This window comes from Ceratotherium simum, chromosome 8, assembly GCF_057802395.1.
Source record: "Ceratotherium simum simum isolate JZ-2026a chromosome 8, ASM5780239v1, whole genome shotgun sequence".
NCBI classification, from domain to species: Eukaryota; Metazoa; Chordata; class Mammalia; order Perissodactyla; family Rhinocerotidae; genus Ceratotherium; species Ceratotherium simum.
The window spans coordinates 10,681,264-10,708,178 of NC_141907.1; the positions used below are offsets into that span (position 1 = coordinate 10,681,264).

Sequence of the window (26,915 nt, forward strand, 5' to 3'; positions counted from 1 at the left end):
AGACAGACTAAAGATGCTTTCTTCCCTTTGGAGATGCAATGTTGCCGGGTTTGAAGGTGGAAGAAAGGAGTCATGAGGTATAAGCTAGACTAAATATGCTACCTTACACCTTTTGCAGAGCTTTAAATAGTATAGATGCCTGAGCCCCATCAGCTACCCTGGAAGCCTAACCACTTTGATGAAGAATGACTAGTCATTAAATGGCAAGTTAGAATCATTTGGATCTATTTTTTTCTGCCAATTTGACCATATTTCCAGAGGAAGAGTTTTTTGGAACAGTGCTTCTAAAACCGTCTGTAGTGAAGGACAAATTGTTTTCTATCTCCAATCCATTGTGGACTGATACTTTTGCAAAATACAACAAGTAAAGATAAATTACTAGAAAAATGAAATGTTACTTGGTTGTCACGGCAGTGTCGAATGCCGGTAAAAGTTTCTCAATTTCTACACTAATCTTACCATAGGCGGACATGACAAACTTTTCACAAAGCAACCCCAGTCCTGGGTCTCTCACTTAGTCTCAATCTTTTTATCTATAAAACGGGGAATAATTTTACTTATGGAGAGTTATTATGAGGAGACAACTAGGTAATGTAAATCCCAAAGGTCATTGTCTGGCTTAATAAGTGATCGTCATTAATGTCCGTAACTATTATGTTTTAATATTTCTTAATAATACTGTAATATTTCAATTTTTGGTGTCATAAAAATCAAATTGGAAGTCCTCCAATTCTTCAGCAGAAAGCGGCATCTTGCTAGCTCATCATAAAAACAATGTAGATTTTGAATATCTGTGCTTGGCATTTGTTTTTGCCTATAAACAACAATGCAGGGAAAACATGCCTTTGAATACTGTTGACGAATAATAACCATTTAGAAACCCCATTTGCTTTTTAAATAGCAGCCAGATGTTACCCTTCCCCATTGCAATCCCTGCCCACCCTTGGGTCCATTAGACAAAATGCTGGCTGTCACCAACTGATGAGGTCTGGGGATTGGCTCTTTTTAAATAGCCACAAGGTCACGGGGATTAAACGTTCTCCAGGGAGTCACAGGAAAAGTGGAATGTCAGCATTGCCTTTTTTCCTGGAAGATGGCTCAGTGACATTTTCAGAAAGGAGGGACTGCTGCTACCTGTCAGCACTGAATGGGGAACACAAGGTTAGATGCAAAATGAGAAGGTTACTCACCACCTGGAGATTGGCGATGCAGCTGTAATTTCATTCTGAGAAGCAGCGCAAACATGAGAGAGCCAGAAAACTCTTTTGAGGGCTGGAAAACAGAGACAAAGCCTGAAAATGAGAGGCAACTTGTCAGAAGGGAGAGAGCAAGAGCTTTGGCAGTAGACAGTCCTGGGTTTGAATCTCAGCCTGGTGTTTGCTGCTCCTGTGACCTCAGACATATTACATAGCCTCTTAGACAATGGAAACCCCCTTAGAGGATGGTCATGGGTGTTAGTGATATTGTGTATGAGTGCCTGGCATAGAGTGAGTCACCTGTGGACTCTAGCTATTGCTGATCTTGTCTCAGTCACCCAAACCACAAGGTCCAGTGAAAATTCCTGTAGCCTCCTTTTTCTGTCTGTCACATCATTTTAAACCTTTGTACATAAATGACTCTAGTTAATGTTCACATATTACAGATGCCAGCAGTTCCCTCAACCATATACACTGACTGTTTTGTCTCTATGTCTATCTAGATACAAAAATTATGACTCTCAACAAGAAATGCAAATATCCAGGCACTTGGGGGTATTTGTGTGTGTATGTGTTTGGGAGTTTTTACTAAAGATCTGCAGCATCATTGAGGTAGGGTCTCACTGTGCTGTGCTCATCATTCCACTGAAGATCTGGCATTGGACTTTTTTGTCTCCAGAGTCTCCACTAGGCTCAGATGAAATTGGAAAGCTCTTCTTTGAGAAGAAAAATGTGGAATAAAAATGTTGCAAGTTTCCTTAATGAATGGAGAGAATGGACAATGAGTCTTGCAGAGAGAAGAAATAATCTAATTGGACTTAAAAATATTTTTTTATGGTGGTGCAGTGCTCTGAATTACCTTTCTTTGTGGTGATAAGAAAGTGAAAAGAGTCAAAATATTTATGACCCAGTGAGTTAATCAAAGCATGTTATTAGCCAGCTAATCAGCTCGTGGCAACAGTGTCAGGTAAAATTAAATTTGCCTCTACTCTGTGCTCTGTCACATGTAAGAGATCAGATAAGAACTCTCTGAACTCTGAGAGATGTCAATTTAGACAAAACATTGGCAGACCTTCTCTTAACTGGCCTAGAATCTAACATTGTAACCCTGAGAACTATGATATTTTTGAAACACAGTTTGAAGAGTTGAAGTCATTGGCACATCTATTGAAGCAACCACCACATTTCAGAAAATCTGAGATGCCACTGATTGTAAGACACATCATTCTTTTTCTTACTTCTAATAAAGAAAGAAAAAACAAAACATTGCCAATTAATAATAACATTCCATCAGTTATAAGGTAAATCCTGACTGTAGAGATATTCAAGTAGAAAAATATGTGCATCTTAGAATGGAGAAACTACTATAGTGATAGTTTATAAATTGTTGTTGATTGCTTAAGCTCTAAAAAGATCTCACTAAAGTTATTTTAATTGGGCCCCACTATATATTTTGTAGATTTCACCTTAGTCTCTTAGGTCTGCTTTTTTCACCATGCTTTAAGCTGTAGGCAGATAGAAGCATTGACTCTCCCACTTTATAGCAAAATACTAGAGGAAGCCTCATTCACTGAATTCTCGTTATTTCTGGGCTTCCCTCCTCTGTCTTCTCCATCCAAGGTGAAGCCTCAATCCCTCCTAGGGATTTTCCTCCTAGATTTTCTTTGGGGGAACTCCAACTTCTTCATCTCTTTGTTAAGCAGAGCATGGTCTTCCTTCCCAGCTCGTGTCCCTAGATTTATAGAGCCAAGACAACTAGGAGTTCAACAAAACAAAGTTCCCTCAGCCAAATAAATCCATTTTCCTTAGGAGGCAGAAGACAAAGCATCTATTTTTAGTTGTGCATGTTCCTTGGGGCTTCATCCCTTAGCTGAAATATCTTGTCTACTCTTGTTTCTAAAACTAAAATGCAGAATCTTTCACAAGGGAGATTCTTATAATATCTGTTAAGATAACCTTTCTCTAACGTCATTGTCTATGTGTATAACACTGTGTGAATATGTGTATAACGCTATGATTAATGAGAGACAGTCTATATCTACTCGGGTCTGGTGACGCAGGGCTATTTTCCTGTATATAGGGGGAAGGGCTCTATCTGAGGAGTGGAATGTGTTGCATGTTTCAGTCTCCTCTCCTAAACCAAATAGGTGAGGCTTGCCTGGAAGACAGAAACTACGCTATAGTGGGAAGGCCTTTGGTTAGGTAGAAGATTTGAATTTGGGTAATTTTTGGCTTGACATACTGCTATGATTAGTAGCAGCTAATGTGAATGAGCACTTTCTGTGTGTGAGATCCTGTGTTATGGAGGTAGAAGCTTTTCTAACTCACATGTCACATACCAGAAAATGGAGGCTGAAGGTTTTAAGTAACTTACTCAAGGTCACACAGCATGTTGGAGAAAAATAATGCTGCTACTGCTCATAATGGTGATAATTTTAGTCTTTGAAGACAGTTCTCTCATAGTAGAGTTTGGGTAGCTAAGAAAGCCTGAGACTCCTGGCAGGTGGTTGTGGAACAAAGTTTGAACCAATCCTGGAATCACAAACTGCTTCAGGAGACTTGAGCCACAAATTGAATCCTGGTTGCAATGACAGCAGATGAAACAGTGGCCTGGTTTTCTCCTTTGTCAAGGATTTCTTATTTGGGGAACTGAGGACTGTGAGTGGGGAAGACTAACATTGCCTTTCCCGTGAACTCTTTTAACATTTTAAATCTCACTTTCAATTGTACAGCCTAGCATAGAACACGCATAAATCCTTTCTCCTCTTGCACAACTATAGCATATCTTATAATTTAGCAACTGTAAAAATGAATAAGTACAATTAACAATGCAGAGTGAAAGATAGTGAGCTTATAACTGGTTATAAGTCAATTGAATCTCATTATTAAGGAATTTAATGATCCTAATTAATATCCTGGTTTTCTGGTCTCTCCATAAATCAGTAGGCCATCGCCTAGTTCCTTTGTATTCCCAGTTTTAGTATCAGGTCTCATTCAGTGCTAGTAGGAGCCCACTTTATTCCTTCTTGATCTTTGTCTGCACACTAAGGTTAGTCAAGGGATTCTTTGATGTGGCAGAAAAGAGCAATGGGGTGTGAGTCGGCCCCCCTCTGTCCTGGCCGAGTCTCTACTTCAGACATCCATGTGGGCTTGGGGGTCAGCTTGAGAACTCACAGGACCTGATAACCGGGTGGACTTTGGGAGTAAGAATGAGGAGGGGTAGAATTTGACTGATCTGGAAGAGTGGGTTTTGATGGGCTTTTTGGAGAGACAACAAAGGAGGAATAGCAGGTTGTGGGGCCCAAAATCATGGTTTTGGGCATTCAGAACCTGAGATTTCTTCATGATATTTATGTGCAAATGGATAATCAGCACTGGACCTTGGGAGAGAGGTCTGACGGGGTTTTGGGGGCAGATGAGGGAGAAAAGATGAGTGGAAGGCAAGCGGAAAACTTCATGGAGACCCCTGCTTAAGGCTGCTTAAGGTGTCACACTGAAGCCAAATATATCATTTAAAAGGTTGAATAGTGTCACCTCCTACAGCCACCTTTGTCTGCCAGGAAGAATGAAATACATATTCAGCATAATAGCCCAAGTCCCCAAGGATCTACATTTTGTATTACCTCCTTTTCTGCTGTCAGGGAAGATGGCCCATTTGCTTAATAAGGAAATCCGTACCATTCTCTCGTTTGCCTACAGACATTAAGCTTCAGGTGAGATGTAGATTTTTCCTTTACTTTGTAAATATGCCCCGCTGTTGGAATGTGTGGCTACTGGGAAAATACGTGAGCTAAGATGTGCTAGTGTTACGAACAGCTAGCTTTAAGTCCAAAATGAGTAAGACAAAGCTGGGGCTGTTGATTTAGGATTTGTCTGAATTGTGTGTTAGGGGCCTTAATAAGAGCTTCAAATGGCTTAAAGGTGAAAGGGCTTTAGAAAAAGGCAAGATCTGCCTGCTTTCCTCCAGCACTGCTGGTCTCACAATTGTCTCTGACTGCCTTCCATTACGTTGGTAGAGACTTTATCATCATTAATATTAACAACTCCTTATACTGTAAAGCACTTGATGTGATTTCCTTAGTTACACATCCCATAATAATTCTGAGAAGGAGAACCAGCAGGTAACTATTTTTTTATTTTTTGCTGAGGAAGATTGGCCTTGAGCTAACATCTGTACCCATCTTCCTCTATTTTGTATATGGGGTGCCACCATACGTGGCTTGATGAATGAAGCATAGGTCCGTGCTTGGGATTTGAAACTGCAAACCCCGGGCTGCTGAAGAGGAGTGTGCAAACTTAACCACTACACCACTGGGCCGACCCCACCTAGCAGGTAGTTATTAATCTCCTTTTACAGAAGGGGAAACTGAGACTCAGAAAGATGAACTGCTTTGCCCAAGGACATGCATTGAATAAGTGGCAAAGCTGAGATTAGAGATCTTACACCCCCTCTGTCCACATCCAGTGCTATTGTCCTAGTTCGAGCCTCATTCTTTCTCATTTGGACCATTATAATAGCCAGCTAAATTATGTCTCCACGTCTAGTCTTTTCTCTCTTTAAGTTTTGGTTTATGCTGCAGTAGAGCCATCTTCCCATAACAAGGCTTAAATCATGCCTGTTTTCATTGTTAGAAATCTTTAACGTCTCCCCATAGCCTACCAACAAAGGTCCAACATCCTTGCAAGATGCTCACAGCCTTTGATGATCTGGTCTCAGATGATGTACCCTAGATATTCTAACAATACTGGACTACTCATCATTAGCCAAATATGCCTTCTACTTTCTCACTTCTTCATGCATTGGCTTGTGTTATTTTTGCAACATAGAGCACTTTTCCTTCTTTTACCTAGAATTTAAATCTTGTTCATCCTTTAAGGCTCAGTTCAAATGCCACCTCTTTTGTGGAGTCTTCCCTGATCACCCCAATCAAGAGCAATAGCTCCTTTCTTCTCTGTTGCTGTACTGCCTTATAGCCCTTGTTTTACTCTACTTTGTGTTATGGTTCGTGGTGCCCAGGTCTGACCCCTTCTATGCTTTGAATTCTTTGTGGGATGTCAGGAATTGCCTCACTCTTCACTTATGCCCATGGTAGATACTCGGCAAACACTTATTTAATAAATACATTTGTTAAGAGGATATGCCAATATTCCAGGGAAGTCAACAAGCAAGGAAAAATATGTAATGTTGGACTTGTAGAAAAATGGACCATTTGGGGCTTTGAAGAACAATGGTTCCACAAGTTGCTTGTGTCCTACACTTATCTTCCTGTCTGGCTGCATAAGTATGATCTGGACTACTTGAAAATACTGACTTCTGAGCTCTTATTCCAGAGCTTTTCATCTGGGAATACGTGCTTTAACAGGTCCCCAGGTGATTGTATGCTAAACCGTGTTTGGCAGCCACTGGTGTAGAATGTTGTGAATCTTTAAGAATGTTTTGATCCAGCAAATGAGTCAAGTTGGCTGAAGATAGCCTAAATTCATTCATGAGACAGGGACTACTATTTTTGGATACTTCCCTTAGTCATGAATCCCTGAGGCTTACAAATGGATTCCGGAGTGTTTTGTTTCCCAGCAGGAAGAATGTAAGTGGCGTCCTGACAGGGACAGGAGGATGCTTTGATTTCAGTCTTCTTGCTGTTTTGACTTTTCTCTATTTTCTGATACTCACCTCATTTGATTTCCTGTGTGTTGTTGATTTTTCACTGCCTGTCATGTGTGCATAACCCTTTTTTATCTTCAAAATGCTACCAAACTGCTTGTTTGATGAACGCATCTCCTTCCTCCTGTACAAAGAACCTTTTTTCACTCTGGTTTCATATTCCTGCCTTTTCTCTTTGATCCATTGTTATCCAGGTCCTGGCATTTTTCCTGACATCCAAATATACTGTAGCCGACTATATGAAACCTCATCTGAATATATTCAGAGTAAGATCTGCTGGGAGTGTTGATTCATAATATTAAATATTTCACCTCAAAGGTAGATTAAGCAATACATCTATGGGTGTTTTACACACTCTTCAAGATACCAGAATTATAAATGGGATTTTCTTGCGATTGAAGAAAGAATATATCCCTTGCTTTTATGTACTTATTATGATTGACCATAGAGGAAAATTTGCACTATTAAAAGTCCAATAATCTAATCAAGAACCACAACTTCTTTTATTACTAGTATTGTTATCAGCGTTTGTACAAGTACTACCACCTCTACTATTCCTATCCTCACCAAAATTTATTGAGTGATTACTATGTTGGGAATACTCAAAAAACACTATGAGGCAGGTATTACCACAAAGGGTTTCTATTTGTGGAAATGAGATCAGAGAATTTGAGCATGAGGGTCATGCAAATGGTAAGCAGTGGAGCTAAGACTCAAACCTGGTCTGTCTGACTCCAGTACCTGTATATTACCCCTTTTCTGTCCTCTTCTGAATACAAACATAGACTTTTGCTTCTAGAGGCTTTTGAATTGTAAAGTTGTATCAGTTAATGTCTGTGTAAGAAATAGAATTCAACTCAGATGATTCAGTTGAAGAGACTTTAATGAAGGAATGACTTACAGAAGTGTGAGCAGGCTTAAGGAAACAACATAGGATGTTGAGGCACTCGGGGACCTTATTATTATCTCCAAGACTGCAGGAACCTAAACACATCACATTCAAACCAGCAGATTTTTAAATGCTATGTTCTTGGGTGCAGATATGTTCATGACTTTTATAGCTTCTAGATTTATTGCTTCTTTTAGTAGCATATGGCATTCCTCTCTGTCCCTTCTGAATTTTTTTGCCTTCTTCTCTATTTTGCAAGTGTTAAAATTATTCTCACATTCTCTTGGTTCATGTTTGCCTGATATATTTGTTTTCAACGTTTTTAGAGTTCTTTAAGTGGGTCTATTGTATACAACAAATTACTGGATCTTGTTTTTAACTAAATCCATGAGTCTCTGCCTTTTGAGAAGTCAGTTTAATCTCTTAATATTTAATGTAGTTATTTCAAATTTTTAACATCTTTCAGCCATGTTTCCTGTTTCTAAATTTACTATACTTATATCTTGCAAAGTTTTTTTTATTTATTTCTTTGTTTATAGGAATACTTCTCCAAGTATGTTTCAAAGAGGATCTTTGTGTGGTAACCCAAGTGAAGTCTTGTGTACCTGAAAATACTGTTGCATTCAAATAATAATTTTGATGGATATCAAATTTTAGTTTCAAATTTTTTTTGTGTGTTCTTTTTGCTGCTGAGAAATCAGATATCAATTGGATACTTGTTTCATTATAGGTAACCTTTTTCTTTGGAAGCTTTTAAAGTTTTCAAGTGTTTATTGATGTTATTTTTCTCTTTGTTTTTAATGTTCATAAATTTCTCTAAAGTGAGTTAAACTATGGGTGGTTTCTTATATGTTTGTATTCTATAAACCTTTTCAATTGCAGTTCTTATACACTTTTCTAGTTTGAGAAAGTTGTCAGCCATTTATTTGTGTAAGAATTTTTTCCTTCATATTTTTTGTTCTCTTTCTAAGAGTCCTATTATGCATATGTTGGTGCTTATAATTCTATCTTCCAGATTTTTTTTCTTTCATGCTTTTCATTTCTTGTCACTTCCTGATGCCATTAGTAGCATCTCTTATTTAATCTTTCAATTCATTGATTTGTTTTGCAGCTATATTCATTCTGTTACTCAAGCCATCTGTTGAATTCTTTATTTCAACTACAAGTATCATGTTTTTCACATATAATGTCTTTATTTAGTTCTTTTTTATGACTTTGTGTTCTTGGTTTATGTTTCTGATATCCTCCTTATCTCTTTGGGAATATTTAATAAATTGATCTTTAAGTTTTATCTGATCTATTAATTTTCTTCATCTGGCACAGATAATTCAGTTTGTTGTATTTCTATCAAAAAGGCAGTAAAGTGTAGCGATAGAAGCATAGGCTTTGGAACCAGACTGCCTGCCTTCAAACCCCAGCTCTGCCAATGCCCAGCTGTGTGATCTTGAAGCTGGGTACCTGAGGGTTACTGTAGACATTAAATCCATTTGCTGTTTTCCTTTTTAACTTGCGGGGTAGCTTGGGGGTCTTGGGGATTTGTGACCTTGTTTTGCCCAAGAAAGAGAATGCCTTCAGGGAGGTTGCAATCACCAGATGGCTGGCCCTCAGCAGCTGTTGAAGCCCAGAAATTAGATTGCCCAGAGGGTTATTGTGAGTGACGCCTTTGTTTTTCCAAAGCCCCTCCTGCCAAGCCCCTTAGCTCTATAAAACTCCCCTGCTTTCTGTTCTTGAAGAGGTGGATTTGAGCTAACCCAGGCTCCCACCTACTTGTTTTGACCAATTCAAATAAATCTTTCTCCATCTCCAAGCACTGATGCCTCAGTGTTTGGTTTATTACACGTTGGGCACACGAATTTGAGATTAAGAGGTTCTGGCTCAATCTTGGGCAAATAACTTAACCTCTCTATGTTTTCTCTTTTTCATATTTAAAGTTGGGAAAACAGAGCAATCATGAGGATTAAATAGGCTTATATTTGTAGCATGTAGAACCATGCCTTGCACACACTTATTGTTGGGTAAGTTTTTGCTATTATTACTAGAATTATTTCTCTCCTCAGATATTGTGTTATTTTCAACTCTGAGCTTATAATTTCCTGGTTCTGTTAGCATTGAAGAATGAGTTCCAGGTCTTAGCTGTAGCTTTTCTTGACGAATTTAGGGAGAAAGAGAAGGAGTATTGCATCTCAAGACAGAGACCTTTTGCAGTTACAAGCTCTACCTCTGCCCTGGCATTGACTTTCTTTAAGATTTTCTTCTTCTTCACTTGAAAACACTTGGCTTTTTGTTATGGAAGTGTGGGAGGAGGAAGACTTTGATTGGCCTGCATATATTGTTAGATATTCTTACTCCAGCTGGCTGATGTGTCATTCTGATGTTAACCCTATTACTGTTGGCTTGCAATGGTCTGCCCTGGACATCTTCTCCCCTGGGTTGTTGTTTCTCCTACTCCTTCATCTCACCACCAGGGAACCCAATCACCTTCTCTTGCTCCTTGCATTCTCACAGTTCTTATGCTAGTTTGAGAGATCCGTCAACCTCCCTTTCCCTCCTTTGGGAGTTTCCAGTGTTGGATTGCATGAAGGGAGCCAGCAATCTTTGCTACTTTTCTACCTTATCAGGATCTAAAAATCATGATTCATCCTCTGGTTTTATAAAGGAAGAAATGGAGGCTCACTGTGGGAGGGAAACTGACACTCATTGCATTCCTGATGTGTGTGAGGTGTAGGTTCTAACACCATAATGATGACGATGACAATGATAACAATGCTCCCCCTCCCCCTCCCCAGCATGAAACACAGTATATACTTGATTCCAAATCCTCACGACAAATCCTGCAAAGAAGGTAACATTATCCTTTTCTTGCCCAAGAGGACACTGAAATTCTGAGAGGTTGGGTAACTGGCTCAAGGACACAGAACAGGTAAGTGGTAGAAGCTACATGTGATTCTCTGCTGTAAAAACCAGATCATGCTCCTTTCTTGCTCTCTGCTTGGAGTTCTTTGAGTGTGAAATGCCAAGCCCAAGGCACAGAGTGAGCTGGTGCCAACTCTGCACCAGATTCTAGTCTAGTGACTCCAGGGCCTCTGCTCTCTCTGCTACATGATCCACCCTGGATCCCTGTTCTCTTCCTTTTCTATGTCCAAGCGTGTGGACTAGTCCTTGGAATATGGTCTGCAAGCTACTGAGTGGAAAAATACCATCGGAGAACCAAAGAAGGGAAAAAAAAGTGAAGAGGAGAGGCAAACACCTTATTTATCACTTTTGACTTCATTACAAAAGATCTGCAAAGCTCACAAAAAAATCAACCTGAAAATGATGTTATGGTTAATAAACAGTAATTTAAGCACCACCTGGCTCTACCCGCAGTGTCCTGAGGTGCTCACAGTGCCCTTTCTGTGTTTTATTTAGGGGCCAGTACAAAAGTTTTTCACCTTAACGTAATTAACTTTTTATCATTAAGATTCTGAAAAATTGAATTGTGTTGGACACAGGTCACCATAATGAGAATTTAATGGAGACATATTACAATGCAAGCTAAGCTTTGAATCCGTGCTAAAGGCGTCACTTTGCTACTGACCTATGCAAATTTCCATCTCCGTGGCCCTTATTCTTCCCTACTGTGGCATCCAGCCCCCTCCCTGCTTTCCTCTCATCTCCTTAAACAATGATTCCCTCATTTTCATATTAATTGCATCACTTAACTGAGATAATGCTCCCTCTGAAATGAGCAAAGGGATGAATCACCGAAACGGGCCATTATTCTTTTTGCTTAACCAATTTCACAGGCCCCGCACAAAGTGCTGCCTTCATTTGGCTTCCTATAATTGCTTATCATTAGGCCCAGCCGCCCCACGAAGTACCTTTTTATTTATTTAAGTCTCATCTCTGATGGATGGAAAATGAGTCACTTGCATATCTGAGGAGCCCAGACAGTTCCAGGCAAAGGAGTGGTGGAATACCCTGAACTTTGAAGGCAGAAGTCAAGGAGAAGGGCTCAGGTGGGTGACCCCGCCCCTTCCCCTCTTCTGCGGAGATTCTGAGGGCAGCCACAGCCATAAGGTGACCTAGGGGCAGCCAGCACCAGCCCCACTGGCTCCCCATAACTGAGAGGAGAGAGGGCTTGACACATGTGATGACGGCGGCTCGGTGCCCACAGTGGGGTGTAGGAGGCTGCCAGGCACCTGCTTCACCAGGGAACACGGCACCCGCCTCCATAACCGGACAGGTAAGAGGCTGTACCCTGGCCTTGACCTTCATATTCTGGACTCATCAGCATGAAATGGCTAAAGGAACATTGTGAAAGATTGCCCTTCGTTCTCTCTCTCTCTCCTTTAGGAGGCATAGAATGGTGAATAAGAGGGAGAAAAGGAAAGGACATTTTCCGAGGGAAATTATGCTGTTATCAGCCACAGACACACTCAGAAAGGTATCAGGAGAGAATGGCTCCCTCACCACGAAAAGGAAAAACTCCTATTAGCCTGTCAGGAGATCTGGGCTAAAGCGTTCCCTGGAGGTTTACCTGAGCACACCGTGTACTTTTGTTCCTGAGGATAAGAGGGCCTGTCACAGAGGTAGCTATCAATGGCCTTGCGATCCGTTCTGTCATAATATTGTTTCTCAGATATCGCTGCCATGACTCACATCCCCTTTCTGTTCGGTGGCTGCTATAACTTAACCCGTAGGTCCCCTGCACCTTTGTGTTCAGCCTTCACCAGGGATCCTCGGCTTGGCACCCCCACCCTCACATGAGCTCATCAAGAGCCTGACAGGGGACAAATTACTTCTCTGGGAAAGAAAGGAAGTTTCCTGACTCTTCCCTTTTGTTTCTTTGTTTGTGATGTCCCTGGGGATGGCTGAAAAGGACTGAAATCCAGCCACACTGTCACCCTCCTTAACACAGAAGGGAGATGACCTTGGGAGTACACCTGGGCACTTTGTTTAGGGTAGGGGTTAACATAGAGCCATAGTTCCCAGTCGTTCTCGAACCAGCAGCAGCATCATCATCTGGGAACTTGTTAGAAATATTAATTCTCAGGCCTCACCCCAGACTACTGAGTCAGAAGATCTAAGGGTGGGCTCCAGCTACCTGGCTTTCCCAAGCCCTCTGGGGATTCTGACGCCTACTCCATGGGGGGCATCATATTTTGCTTTGGCTGTTTTATTTTTTCATAATGCTCTCATATGCAGCATCTCACAGGATTTTCACCACAATTCTGGAAACTGGCAGGAAAAGGCAAAGCTGGTGGAGTTATCCCTATTTTACAGATGAAATGGTAAAAATCATAGTGGTTACGTGACATGCTCAGGGTCCTCCAACTTGTTGGAGCTAGAAATTGTCTTCCCACTTCCAGGCCACTCCAACTCAGTGTGCACAGACAAAAAGAGTGCCCCAGGGGGAACAAAACCCTAGAATCAATAGCAGGGCATGAAAAGGGAGGTTTTCTGTAATCCTCCAAGTATGATGGAAACCACATTAGAAAGTTACATCATTGCCTTAGCAAAGGGGAAGACCCTCAAAGGTAGGGCTCAGAGTCATCATTAGCCATCAGAGTATAGGCTTAGGGTCTAAAGTCAGAAAGACATGGGGGTAAACTCTGGCTCTACTACTTCTCACTAGCTGTGGGAGCTTGGTGAAGGTCCCAAGCTCTCAGACCCTTGGCTTCATGATTATAAAATGGGGCTGATAATACAAGCATTTACCTTATAGGTTGTTTTGCGAGTCAAAGAACATAATGCATGTGATTTCATTAGCATGTGCTTCAATCATAGCAAGCAGTTGATAAATGATTATTTTATTATCATTGAGAATTAAAATAAGAGGGGAGTAAAAACTGACACACATCTCAGCACTTAACTGTTCAAAATGATGAGACCTGCAGACATTCACTGAGCTCCTCCTACATGTCCTGGTTTACATCATCAGGTCCTCTCACAGGAATGGGACAGGGTGATGGGTGAGATTTGTAAAAGCTGGGAGGGCTGGGGCTGGGAGAGGAGCATTTTCCAGAGTGGCTGGGGGTGGCAGAGCTGGAGGGAAACTCTGAACTGTATTCAGGAAGAAGCCTTAGGCCTGGAGGTAGGAACATGGAACCCAGCAGAGTAAGACCACTTGTTGGATGGGTTGTGATGACAGAATCAGGCAGGTGAGGATGTAGTCTGTAGGGGAGGTTTCTGTAAGTCACTCTGGGCCAGGTCTGTGAGCCATAGATGGTAATGGAGATCTATTTATTTGTGGGGCTGCATTCTGGATGAGGCTGGTCCAATGGTTTAAAGGGCTCAAGAGGGCTCTCTGCTGTGCTAGATGCTACAGTAGATTAAATCTTAATACTGTATTTTTGAAAGGATATAGAGAACTATTGCAAGTGAGTTCTCTTCCTATCTCCTGCAACCACAGGGAGAAAGAACACGGGAACATTTGTGTTGCCCCGTCCCCTTTTCCCAGGAGAGAAGGCTTGGCTCACTGAATTGGTGGTGTCTCCCACGGGCCATGGTTGGGAGTGGGAGGAGCTCACTCTGCTGAAAGGTCACACATGTGTCTACTGAATCCCTGTTCTGCCTCTGACTAGGTGGCTGAGGTGAGCTCCCGGCCTTAGTCATGCAGCTGGTTGGGAAAAGCTGCTCAGATTCTGTTCTCCAGACTCTCTTCTCACTCTGCTTCCACTCCACCAACTTCCCTTAAGATGTGTTTTCTAGGTAGGAAGTGGGTGGCCTTAGGACTGACCACATTTTCTAGTCCATATTTTATCAGAACTCTGCCATGGAATATCTGATGCTAGCATGGCTATTAATTTTTGCATTTATATTTAATTACTATATAAGTAATTAATAAGTACTTTAATACACATATAATTAACTTGTATCAATTAATTAATACGTGTTACAGACTGAATGTTTGTGTTGCCCAAATTCGTATGTAGAAGCTTTAACCCCCAATGTGATGGTTTTTGAAGGTGGGACCTTTGGGAGGTAATTAGGCTTAGATGAGGTCATGAGGGTGGGGCTCCGGGATTAGTGTCCTTTAAGGAGCGGAAGAGAGACTAGAGCTTGCTATATCTCTGACATGTAAGGATACAGTGGGAAGGTAGCTGTCTGAAAGCCAGGAAGAGGGCCCTCACCAGGAACTGAATCTTCCAACACCTCAATCTTGGACTTCTAGCCTCAAGAACTGTGAGAAATAAACGTCTGTTGTTTAAGCCACCCAGTCTATGATATTTTGTTATAGTGGCGTGAGCTGACTAAATCAATACATGAAACAATAATTTGCCTCCTGTTTGTCAACTGACCCCTGTGACTGTATCTTATTGGTCTGGAATCCAGAGGGCAGATAGTATGAGCTGCCCCTTAACAGGACTGTTATTCAAGCCTTTACTGGCTATAGGAGCCCTTGCTACAACATTTCTAACATTTCTAACAAATACCTCTTTAGCTTCTGTTTGCATGTCATTAGTAATAGAGAACTCACTACTTTTCAAAGCCAATTTCTTCATCTGGACTGTGAAATATTTTCTGGAAGAAAATAAATCATCATTGAATCTTCATCATCTAGAATCATGTGTGGCATTTAGCAGAGGCTCAATGAGTCTTCATTGAATTAGTGATATGTGGATGCAAAGTACATTTACTCGATGCTAGAGTTGGATAGTTCATTAGAACTCATTTTTAGTGAAGTAGCAACTGAGGCCAGGGATTTCAAGTAACTTTTCCAAGTTCAGCGAGTAGAAGATCTAGGACTAAAATTCCACTCCCTTGATACCTTGATTCTCTACTGCGTGTCTGTTAGTGTGAAATTTTTTTGCCCTGTAGAATTTCAAATCCACAATATACAACAAAAGGAAAACATGTAACCAAGTAGAGAAGAATGAAATGTCCATTGTGTAGTACTGATCTGGAGGGCCAAGGATTTCAGAAATCAAGAGATTGATATGGGCTGGAGCTTTTAGCTTAAGCTTCCATCATAGTATAGGTAGAATGGACTGAGCCTGGAAGAATGAGCAAGCCTTAGGTGGGCAGAAGAGCAGAGATGTGTGAATGTCAGGCATTAACAAAGGTATTAAAAGCACAGAGAAATTGGTGAGTGTAGAGCACAGGAGTGTAGGAGACTGACAAGGAGTGGTGGGAAATAAGTTTGAGGGCAAAATAGGGCCAGATCATGGAGAGAAGTATTGAAAACCAGGGTAAATGAAAATAGGGAGTCGTTATGAGTTTTTAGTTTGGGAAGAACAGAATAAAGTGGTGCTTTATAAGAAATAATTTGAAAGTGATATTTGGGGTGGATTCAAGCAGCAGAGACTAGAAACCCTTATTATACTCATTGACAGTCCAAATTACCCCCTCCCCCCTTTTTTTCAGTGGTGCTCCTTTCTCCAGCAATGCTCTATAAATGGCAGACATGCTAAAAGGTAAGAGCCTCCCTTGTGCTCCTGAATCACACCACATTACTTACCTCTCTGGGTTTCAGTTTACCTGGCTGTAAATGGCTATTAGCCTGTTGCATAAACTATCTTTTCTCCCAGGGTGTGACTAGTTTGTTTCTTGCATCAGATCATTCCAAACTTGGAATAATTGGTGTTTGGAACTACTGAATTTTGTTGATTTAGAATTGCTTTGATAAAAGCTATAGTTTAAGAGAAATTATAGAGTGACAGCACAGAGGTATTTTTGTTATTGTGAACAAAATATTATTAAAATGAACAGCTTGACTTTAAAGTTGACATATGTCGTAAAATTAAACTGGTAGAAAACTGAGCTTAGAATGATGATACTGAAGAAAAATAATCCTTTATAGTTGCAGAGTATGTTATCATTTGTATTAGTTTATATGGGCTAAATTGTTGCAAGATGGAAACTAAAAATGTAGTAGCCCAGGGCTGGCCCTGTGGCTTAGTGGTTAAGTGCACGCGCTCTGCTGTTGGCAGCCCGGGTTCGGATCCCAGGCATGCACCCACGCACCGCTTCTCTGGCCATGCTGAGGCTGCATCCCACATGCAGCAACTAGAAGGATGTGCAGCTATGACATACAACTATCTACTGGGGCTTTGGGGGAAAAAAATAAATAAATAAAATTATAAAAAAAAAAAATGTAGTAGCCCAAACTCAGTGAAGCCCTGTTTTCATCTCACTTAATAGTTGAGCAGGGATGGATGTTCCAGGTCATCAGAGGTGGTTGGTGGTGGGGAGACAATTTCTGCTCCATGCAGTCTTTCAGGGAATCTGGTGGATAGTGGCTCTGCCATCTTCAATACATGGCTTCCAAGGCTGTCCTGATTATCATTATTAGTCCCCAGCCACAGGAAGGAGAAGAACATAGAGGAGTCTGGAAATTTTTATGGCTCAGGTCTTGACATGACACACATCACTTCCACTCACATCCCTTTGGCTCAGACCCAGTCACATGACCATGCTGAATTGCAAGGGAGGCTGGGAAACACAGTTTAGTTCTGCACCTAGGAAGAAAGGAAGAGTAGATCTCAGTGGACAGCTGGAATTCTTTTCATAGCAAATCTAACAGGTACTCTAATCTCTATGTTACTGGTGAAGACAGTGAAATTCTGGTTAAGTGAATTCCTTGGGGGAAAACACCAGCTACCAATGCATGGATTTGGGCAAAATTCAAGTTCAATTCATTACCTCTCTATTTATAGTCCAGCCAAAAAGTTAATTATTCCAAAGATTTAGAGAACATTTACAATGTGCCTAGATCTGTATCTCTGTTACATGCTTGGAGTTCAGTGGTGGCCGTAGTTCTATTCGTTTTCTGACTGAAGAGTGATGCCTGCATATGTTGAATGGATAATGAAACTCCCTTTGCCTTTAATCTCTAAATACTGTTTGAAAACCACAGTCACATATCTTATTTTCAAGATGGGTTAAATTTTCCAGATAACATACATCACACATTAAATAGCCCTACATGTTCATAAGGCTGTAAATTTGTCAAGGGGAGAGGGAGTGAAATTCCTTATTGTTTTATAAAATCTCTGTAGCATCTAGAGTGGGGTTTTAGAATCAGACAGCAAGGAGTTCTACACTCAGTTCCTCACCTTTAGCCAGTTCATTTAACCTCTCAAATCATGGTTTCCTTCTCGTAAAGAAAAAGAAAATATCTACCCTATCCATCTTGAAAGATGGTTGGGATAAATAAGATGTGATAATGAATGTGAAGGGGATATATTACAAAATTTGGTACAAACATATAGAATTATTATTATGATAATCCATCGGTACTCCGAATTTTATCACGGTACTAAACACATTTGCTATCATGAAACATTCACAATATTGTATGTGAGGTAGGCTCACTATTATTGCCATTTTGCAGAAGAGAGAATTGAGATTCAGAGAGGTTAATTGCTACTTCTTTGTCTACAGTTGGCAAGAATGAGATAGGCATTAACGTGTAACATAAAGGAAAAGAACATTGGAAAAAGAACATTGGCTCTGGAGGCCAAAGACTTGGATTTGAGGCCCACCTCTGATAAATATTAGCTGTGTGAGTTTGAAAGTCATTTTTCCTCTCTGAGTGTATTTCCTAATAAGAGAGAAGAGTATCTTTTCCTCCTTATAATCTTACAAGGTTATTATGAGGATCATAAAATCAGTTTATCAAAATTATCTCAAGATTTTTTTTAATGGCTTTGATAAGAGTCAATAATTCTTGGCTCTGTCTCTCAAGTCACTCTGCAGTAGCAGGAGCCATATAAGTGGAGCTTTACGTTATTGCTGGTTGCTTATCATTTAACTGAGGTCTAAAGTGAGACTTGAGTGCATGAGATGGATCATTATGTCATTGAATATTAACATTGGAGGCCTTTAAAGTTTAATCTAGTACAAGCTGTCACCAAACATAGAACCCCACTAGATAGTATCTTTGAAAGATTGTCTTCCAGCTTTAGTTGTAATAGTTCCAGCAATGGAAACTAACTTACTCACAAGAAGGGACCTTCTATCTGGGTATTCAGTATTTATGGAGGCAGGTACTATGCTAGTAAGCTAACACAAAGGATTGGATTGTCAAATCAGACTTACAAGAATCAGAAATCTTACCCAGTACCAAGATTACTAATAATTTCAGGGACACAAGCAACCAAGTGGCACAGGTAGAGCAGCGAGAGGTCTGGGACATTCTGTATGGCTCCCCAGGTCTTTCTTTCTTGCATCAGATACAGAATCTCTGGCTCAGCATAATAGGTGAAGCATCTAAGTGAGGTTTGCAGTTACTGCACCTGGAGGAGAGTGTTTGGGTTAAGAAACATCTCCATTTTATACCCCAGATAGTTGTATAACTTACTTGATGTGTTCTGTGAAATCACGCCTCATAAATCCATAGATTCTAGGTTTGTTTACCACAAGTGATTCTAAACCAGGGACATCCTGCTAAGAACATTCCATAAAAAATTACCCTCTTTTAGGGAATATCATGTCTTCATTTGCCAGGAGGTCCAGTTATCAGCATGTTTATAGGAGATTAGATGGTTTATCTTCCTCTTTTTCTTTTCATAGGGTGTTGTCTGATAACTGAGACAGAAATAAATCACAGGCAGTTACTTTCATTTCTTCCTCTCCAGTCAAGAAGGAGAAATGTAATGGTGAACACAACATACAAGGTCTCTGACTTTGACCAATCGACTCACTTAGGAGAGAAAAGGAAGTAGTCATACATGTTAAACAGGACTGGCTGACTGAGTGCTGATCAAGAATATTTCTCAACTATGGGTAAAAGTTACACTTGTGAAAAGTAGCCCAATTTCAAATCACAATTGCAATTTGGAGTGTCTGTCCTTTTGAATTTTGATTTGAGATTCACATTTGAAGCCATCATTGCTTTTCTTAAGTCATGGATTCACATGCCACACATATGGCATGCCTGCCTCAGTTGGCAGCTCTGTTTGTCTTTCCTTGCACTTCAGCTTCAGTTGCTCTGGAAGATGACTGTCTCTCCGGGACTGGCACCAAGCCCACCTAGGTGAATTTTATATTTGCTGAATAGTATACATTTTAATATAGACCATCCATGAAGAGCCCAAATCAGTTGAAAATCCATTTAGCTATTTTCAACTACTGCAGTAACAGATACATTCACAGAAGTTTATTTTATTTCTATGCATGCAGAAGGTTAATGATGGAGATGTATATCAAATGTTATGGAAGTAGACAAGAGGGGCTTACCCAGTCAGAGATGCATGGGCTAAGTCTAAAGGCATAAGCGGCATATAGCCAAATGAAGACTAGGGGACAGGACATTTCAAGCCAAAGCCAGGAACTGAGAGAATATACATGACATGTGCCAAAACTACAAGCAGTTTGGTCTTCATTGAACATTAAATACAAGGCAGCAATGGAAGATGTTGGAGCTGGCACAGCAGGCAGGAACCAGACAGGTCACGAGAAACGCTAGGAGCCATAAAAGAACTTGGACTTTATCCTCTTGACATGGTGGAGTATGACTAAGATATAGTCCCTCCAATGTCAGTCAGCTGTGATTGCTAGAAAGTTTTTTCTCTTTTAGATTGAATCTGCCACCCTGTTATTTCCGCCCATTATTATTAGTCCTGCCCTTAGCGCTAGTGAGGAAACATCTAATTTCTCTTTAGCCTGACGGCCCTCAGACATTTGAGGACATATTTCATGCTCGCCCTGAGTTTCTTTAAGATCAGTATCTTCATGTTGCATGGCCTCCAGAATTGTCACCATCTGATGTTCTCTTGAGGTCAGCATCTCCCAGGCGTAAGGGTTCAGGGGTTGGTGAAGGATGTTACTTTCAGGGTTGGGGGAGGGGAAGCAATTCAGTCTTGGATGCCAGGAAATTGAATGGTTCACCCCAACTAAGCCTCTGTTAAATTCCCATTTTCCATATGAAATTCAGTTCCTTACTCCTTTTATACCCAGGTATGATCTGCTTGGAGCTTCACTAATTCCAAGGAAATGTTCAAAATCCTCCATAAAATTTCTATATATTCTCTGGAATTCACTTTCCAGTGGATCTCCCCTGTCTTATGTTTCTGCAATTATGTGTGTTCTATATCAACTTAGTGCCTAGAGGAGTGCTTGGCACTTGATAGGTGCTCAAGAAAGATTTGTTGAATGAATAAACAGACCGACATTCAGGCAAAACTCAGCATCTTCACTGGTTGCTCCCTTGCCTCAAGCATTTTTTAATTTGAGAAGAATTTGCTGAAGATTGATGGTTACAACAGAGTGAGAATGCAACTTTCTGCTCTTTGTTCCTTTTCTCTATCCATGTTCTGAAGTAACTTGTCTCTAGGAACTGCAAATTCTTGTCTCTGCATAATGCATAACAATTCATGTCTCCCTAGTTCTTATCCAAATCTTATTTAGTTACATCCATTAAGAACAATGGTGTACTGATGAATGTTTAACAACTAGCTCTCCAAAAATCCCCACCATGGCTGATTTCAAAGTACCCACGTGAGGTCTCTGAACATAAAGTTGGGAAGAGATGCCCACGAACAGCTCTTGAGAGCTGGTGTGAACTGGCTCTTCAGGTCATTGCAGGGGCTCACAAAACCCTTCTTAGAGGATGGTTGGGATCATAAAGAGTTACTTTTTTCCCTTAATACATGAAAAAACTGTTTAGCATAAATTAGACTTCCAAAACTAGACTTTCTAGACTTGCAAACTAATGCTCAACCTTTAAAACCAGTGGTACTAAACTGCGAGAAGTGCTGACCCCCAGAGGGCATTTGGAAATTTGCAGGGCTTTTTTTTTTGGTGAGAAACATTCGCTCTGAGCTAATATCTGTTGCCAATTTTCTTCCTTTTTTGCTTGATAAAGATTAGCCCTGAGGTAACATCTGTGCCAGTCTTCCTCTATTTTGTATGTGGGTTGCGACCATATCATGCCTTGATGAGTGGTGTAGGTCTGTGCCTGGGATCCAAACCCACAAACCCAGGCTGCCAAAGTGGAGTGGGCTGGGCTTAACCACTACACCATGGGGCTAAGCTTGTGGGGCTATTTTTGGCTGTAGTGATAACTGAGATGGATAGGCATTTAGTGGGCAAAGGTCAGGAATGCTGAATATTCTGCCCTGTGGAAGACATTTCTGCCCAGTAAAGAATTGTTCTGACCCCAAAGTCTATGGCACAATCCTTGGAAAATTCTGCTCTCCCCTGCACCTCCCACGGGTTGGGTTTCTGCCAGATGGTAGTCCTTTATATTCGGCTAAACTTTTGTGAGATGAGTAATCATACCCTGATGCTTACAGGAAATGGAAGTCCTATGCTTAGTGACAGATGCTTATTTTATTCCTAAATGATTGAAATCAAATGCATTGGAATGAAACTTTTTTCCCTATTAACCTTTAGCAGCATTTATAATGACCATGTTAAATCAAACCTCATTATAATGTAATGGGGCCTGACTGAAATACTGCAGGTATGATGCTGAGTAATTTCATAAATTATTAAATGGTAATTGAAAGTAATATGGCAGAATACATTCTACTCCTGAGGGGGGAAATACAGAAGACTTTGGAGGGAAATAAAGTTGGATAAAATATAGCATATAAAAAGTGTTGGAGGCAGGGCAGAGAAGAAGGGTGATGCAAGACCTGAACATACCCTTTAATTTTTGCCATTGGGTTAAAATATGTAATTCTGATACCACGTTTATGTCCCCTGCTTGAAACATTGCATAATCTAGACTTCTCTCTCACTTCTGTGCTCAGGTATTCTTCAGGGTAAAAGGATCAAATTCAAATTATTTTTTATACCCAATGTCTCTCGATGCCATGTCTTTATTTCAATTACAGTTCACTTCAAGCCCTCACTTTCCTAATAGCTTTTCAGAAGCTTTATTTAAAAAAAAAAAATCCCAATCAATAAAGTAATTATACTTGCTGTGGAAAAAAACAAACAAACCTAAAATAATAAAGAATGTAGACTTGAAGGAAAAGTCTCATTATCACACACAGCCTTCACTATAGCTAGTGTATTCTTCTGGATCCGCACACATTATAAGTTTACGTTTCCAACACAGACATACTATAGGGACTGTTCTACAATTTATTGTTTTCATTTAATATTATAGCTTGAACATCTTTCTATGTCTATGTATGTAGATCTAAATTTTAAAATATTTTTAAGTTAAAGTATACTGTAAAGTGTACAGATTTTTAATGTAGATCTTTATGATTTTTCCAAGTGAATATACCCATGTAACCACCACTTAAATTAAGATATAGAATATAACCACTACCCCTGAATTCTTCCTCTTACCCCTCCCAGTCAGTTTACCCAGCATCCCTGAATGTAGCCACTCTTCTGAATTCTATCACCATAGATAAGTTTTGCCTTTTCTTGAGATTAATATAAGTTGAATCATTTAGCATTAACTTTTTTGTGTCTGGATTCCTTTGCTTGTTATGACTGTGGAATTCTTCCATTATTGCATGGAGTAGTAGTTAGCTCATTTGTATTGCTGCTTAGCATTCTATTGTATGACTGTACCATAATGTGTTTATTCATTCTATTTTTGATGGACTTTTAGATTGCTTGAAGTTTTGGTCTACTATGAATAATGCCTTTATACATACATGTCTTTTGATGAACATGTATATATACATTTTTCTGGGGCACACACCTAGGAGTGGGATTACAGTGACATGTCATGAGCACAGTCAGCATTAGTTGCTATCTCCAAGAGTTTTTCTAAAGCGATTGTAAGAATTTGTGTTTCCACGAGCAGTGTATGAGGGTTCCAGGTGTTCTACATCTTTGCCAACACTTAGTATGGTAATTTTTTTTTTAATTTAAATTTCAGCCAATTTTTGTGGCTATCTAGTGGTAATTCATTGTGGCTTTACTTTGCTTTTTCCCTATGATTAAAGATGCTGAACATGTTTTATATGTTTATTATCCACTTGGTTAGCTCCTTTTGATAAGTACCTGTACAAGGCTTTTGCCTATATTTTATTTTGTTTTTCTTTTTCTTAAAGATTTGTAGGAATTCTTTATATATTTTGAATGTAAGTACATTGTTGGCTGCATGTATTGCAAATATCTTCTCTCACTCTGTGTCTTTTCACACTTTAAGGCATCTTTTAATGAAGTTCAATTTGTCTGTATTTTCTTTTATGGTTAGTGTTTTGTGTGTTCTCTTTAGGATATTTTTGCCTACCCCAATGAAGCTATTGTCTTATATTATCTTCTATAAGTGTTATGGTTTCACCTAACATAGATCTATGATGCAGCTGATATCAATTTTTGTGTATGGTGTGAGGAAAGGGGTAAGGTTAATTGATTTAGCATCATTTATGGAAAAACCATGCTTCTTCCACTGTGTTTCGTGGGCAAACTTTGTGATAAATCAGAAGTCTGTATATGGATGGGTCTGTTTCTGGAGTCTCTATTCTATTCTTTTAGTCTATTATCTATCCTATCACCACTACCACACTTAGAATTGTAGTTTTATAAGAGTTGGTATCTGATTATGTAAGTCATTCAGCTTTGGTCTTCTTTAGGATCGTATCCACTATTCTTAACCTTTTTCATTTACATATTCATTTAGAATCATCTCATCAATTTCTGTGAAATTTTTGTTAGAATTGAATCTATAAATCAATTTGGGGAGAATTGATATCTTCAGAATATTGAGTCCTCTAATCCATGAATATAGCATAACCCTACATTTATTTAATTCTTTAATTTTCTTTTAGTAATGTTTGAGTTATTCTCTGTAGAGGTCTTTCCCACTTTAAAAATTAGATTTATTCCTAGGTATTGATGTATTTTAATGGTAGATATTGTTAGTTGTATTTCTGTAAATTTCATTTCTAATTGTTTGTTGCTGGGCTATAGAAATACAATTAATTTTTAAATATTGACTTTGTAATCAGAAATCTTGCAAAATTCACTTATTTATTTTTATAATTTTTTGTAGTTCTTTTGCATTTTCTATTTATATTATCATATTTTTGTGAATAATAAAACTTTTATTTCTTCTTTTTATTTAATTTTAATTTTTTCCTTTTACGTCTTATTGCACTGGTTAAATCCTCTACAGTAATGATGAATAGAAGAGGTGATAGCAGAATTAATGGAAAAACTATTCATGACTGTTGTTAAAATAGTAACGAAGACTTTATTCAGGACTTTCACAATAGGTATAGGGACTACTACAATGGGGTTTTGCAGTTGGGGAGAGAGATTGGGCTCAACTCAAAAAACAACAAAGGAAAGTGGGGATTTATAGCCAAGGAGCAGAGTAGGAAGGTTGGTGGATGAAAAATTACTAAGAAGGTAGGTAATTCTTTACTAAACTGACCTACCAGGATTCTTGTTGAAGGGAGGCCAGAGTGATTGGATATTACCTGGAAGCTAGTGGAGGATGAGAGATTTGGTCAGTATTGAGGGTGATCAGATTTTGAGGATGGGGGATTCTCTCTAAAATGACTTAGCAGGCAGGACTCTTGCTAAAACTATACTCTACAAGGATGGAGATAGAAGCCCAAGATTTGGTGTAGTTGGGCAGAGGGCTCAGGGGAGCTTGACTAAAGTTTGGTCAAAGACAGAATCTTTGTCAGCAAACATTCTTGTTTCATTCTCAGTCTTAGGGGGAAAACTTCCAATACAATATTCCATCATTAATATCATGCTTATATCATGCTTACCGTAGGGTGTATTTTTGTTGTTGTTTGTTTTTTACCAGATACTCTATCAGATTAGGGAATTTCCCTTCTATTTTTATTTTCTAGAGTACTTTTTTTTTTAAACATAAATGCACAGTGAATTTTATCAGATGCTTCCTCTGCACTAATTTAGATGTTCATATGGGGTTCTCATTCGTTCTGTTAATGTGGTGAATTACATTGATTAATTTTTAAAAATGTTAAACCACTTCTGCATTGCTGGAATAGGCCCTACTTTATTATAATACATTACCTTTTTTATACGTCACTGCATTTAATTTGCTATTACTTTGCTATGGACTTTTGCAGGTGTGTTCATTAGAGGGAATGGTCTTTAATATTTTGTTTGTAATTTCACTGACAGATTTTGGGATTGAGGTTATGCCAAAGTAATAATAAGAGATATCACTCTTTTTCTATTTCTGGGAAGAATTGCTGTAAGTTTGACATGATTTCTTATTTTAATATTTGAAAGAATTCTCTGGTTAAGCTATCCTGGGAATTCCCCATTCAAGCTATCCTGGTTAAATTTATCCTGGTACGTCTTCAAATTGAAGTTTTCTTTGTGGAAAGACATCTACTTATGGATTAGATTTCTTTAATAGATGCAGGAATATAAAGATCTTTTATTTATTCTATGTCAGTTTTAGTAAACTGTATTTTTAAGAAATTTGTCTATTTATTCTAAGCTTTTAGGCATATTGACAAGAGTCGTTGATATTATCTTCTTACTGTCTCTTTAATGACTGCACAAACTGTGATGATGTCCTCTTTTTTATCCTGACACTGGTAGTTTATGCCCTTTCATTTTTACTTTTTCTTAGAATTGCTAGGAGTTTATAAGTTGTATTAACTTTTTAAAGTAACTAAATTGTACTTTGCTGATTTTGTTACATTGTATTTTTGTTTTTATTTTACTGATTTTTTCTTTTATATCTATGATTTTCTGTCTTGTATTTTTTTGAGTTTCATTTACTGTTGTTTTTTATGCTAATTCAGGTAAATGCTGTGATCATGAGTCTTTAGCTTTTATTCTTTTTAAGAACATATATGCATTTAAGACTATACATTTTTCTCTAAACGCTGATTTATCTGCCTCTCACAAACTTTACTACCATAGTTTTATTCTAACTCATTTAAAAATATTTTCTCATTTCCATTATGCTTTTTTTTTGCCCTTGTGTTGTTTACAAATATATTGCTTTATTGCTTAGTTCCCAAACATTTGGGGATTTTTCTATTTTTGTTTTTGTTGTTAATGTCTAGCTTAATACCATTGATGTCACAGAAGATATTGTGTGATGATTATTATTTGAAATTTGCTGAGATGTGTTTTATAAATCAGTATATGATCAGTTCTGTGAATATTTGAAAAAAATGTGAATTTTGCACTTTTTGAGCACAGCACTCTATATACGATCATTCAGTTAAATTGGTTAATCATGATATTCAAATCTTTGATATCCTTACTGATTTTTTTTTGTCTATTTATTCTACCAGTTACTGAGAAAGCTATGTCAAAA

At 39.1% G+C, this 26,915-nt stretch overlaps 1 long non-coding RNA gene across 2 annotated transcripts in view; it reads left to right on the forward strand.

The window, feature by feature from the left end:
- The first annotated feature begins 11,598 nt into the window (after positions 1-11,598).
- LOC147916388 (uncharacterized) overlaps positions 11,599-26,915 on the forward strand; it is a 321,234-nt gene continuing 305,917 nt past the window's right edge. For both annotated transcript variants that reach the window (XR_015552863.1, XR_015552865.1), the window contains exons 1-2: positions 11,599-11,972; positions 16,097-16,146. This is a non-coding gene — a long non-coding RNA (uncharacterized LOC147916388). The remainder of the gene's footprint in view (positions 11,973-16,096; positions 16,147-26,915) is intronic.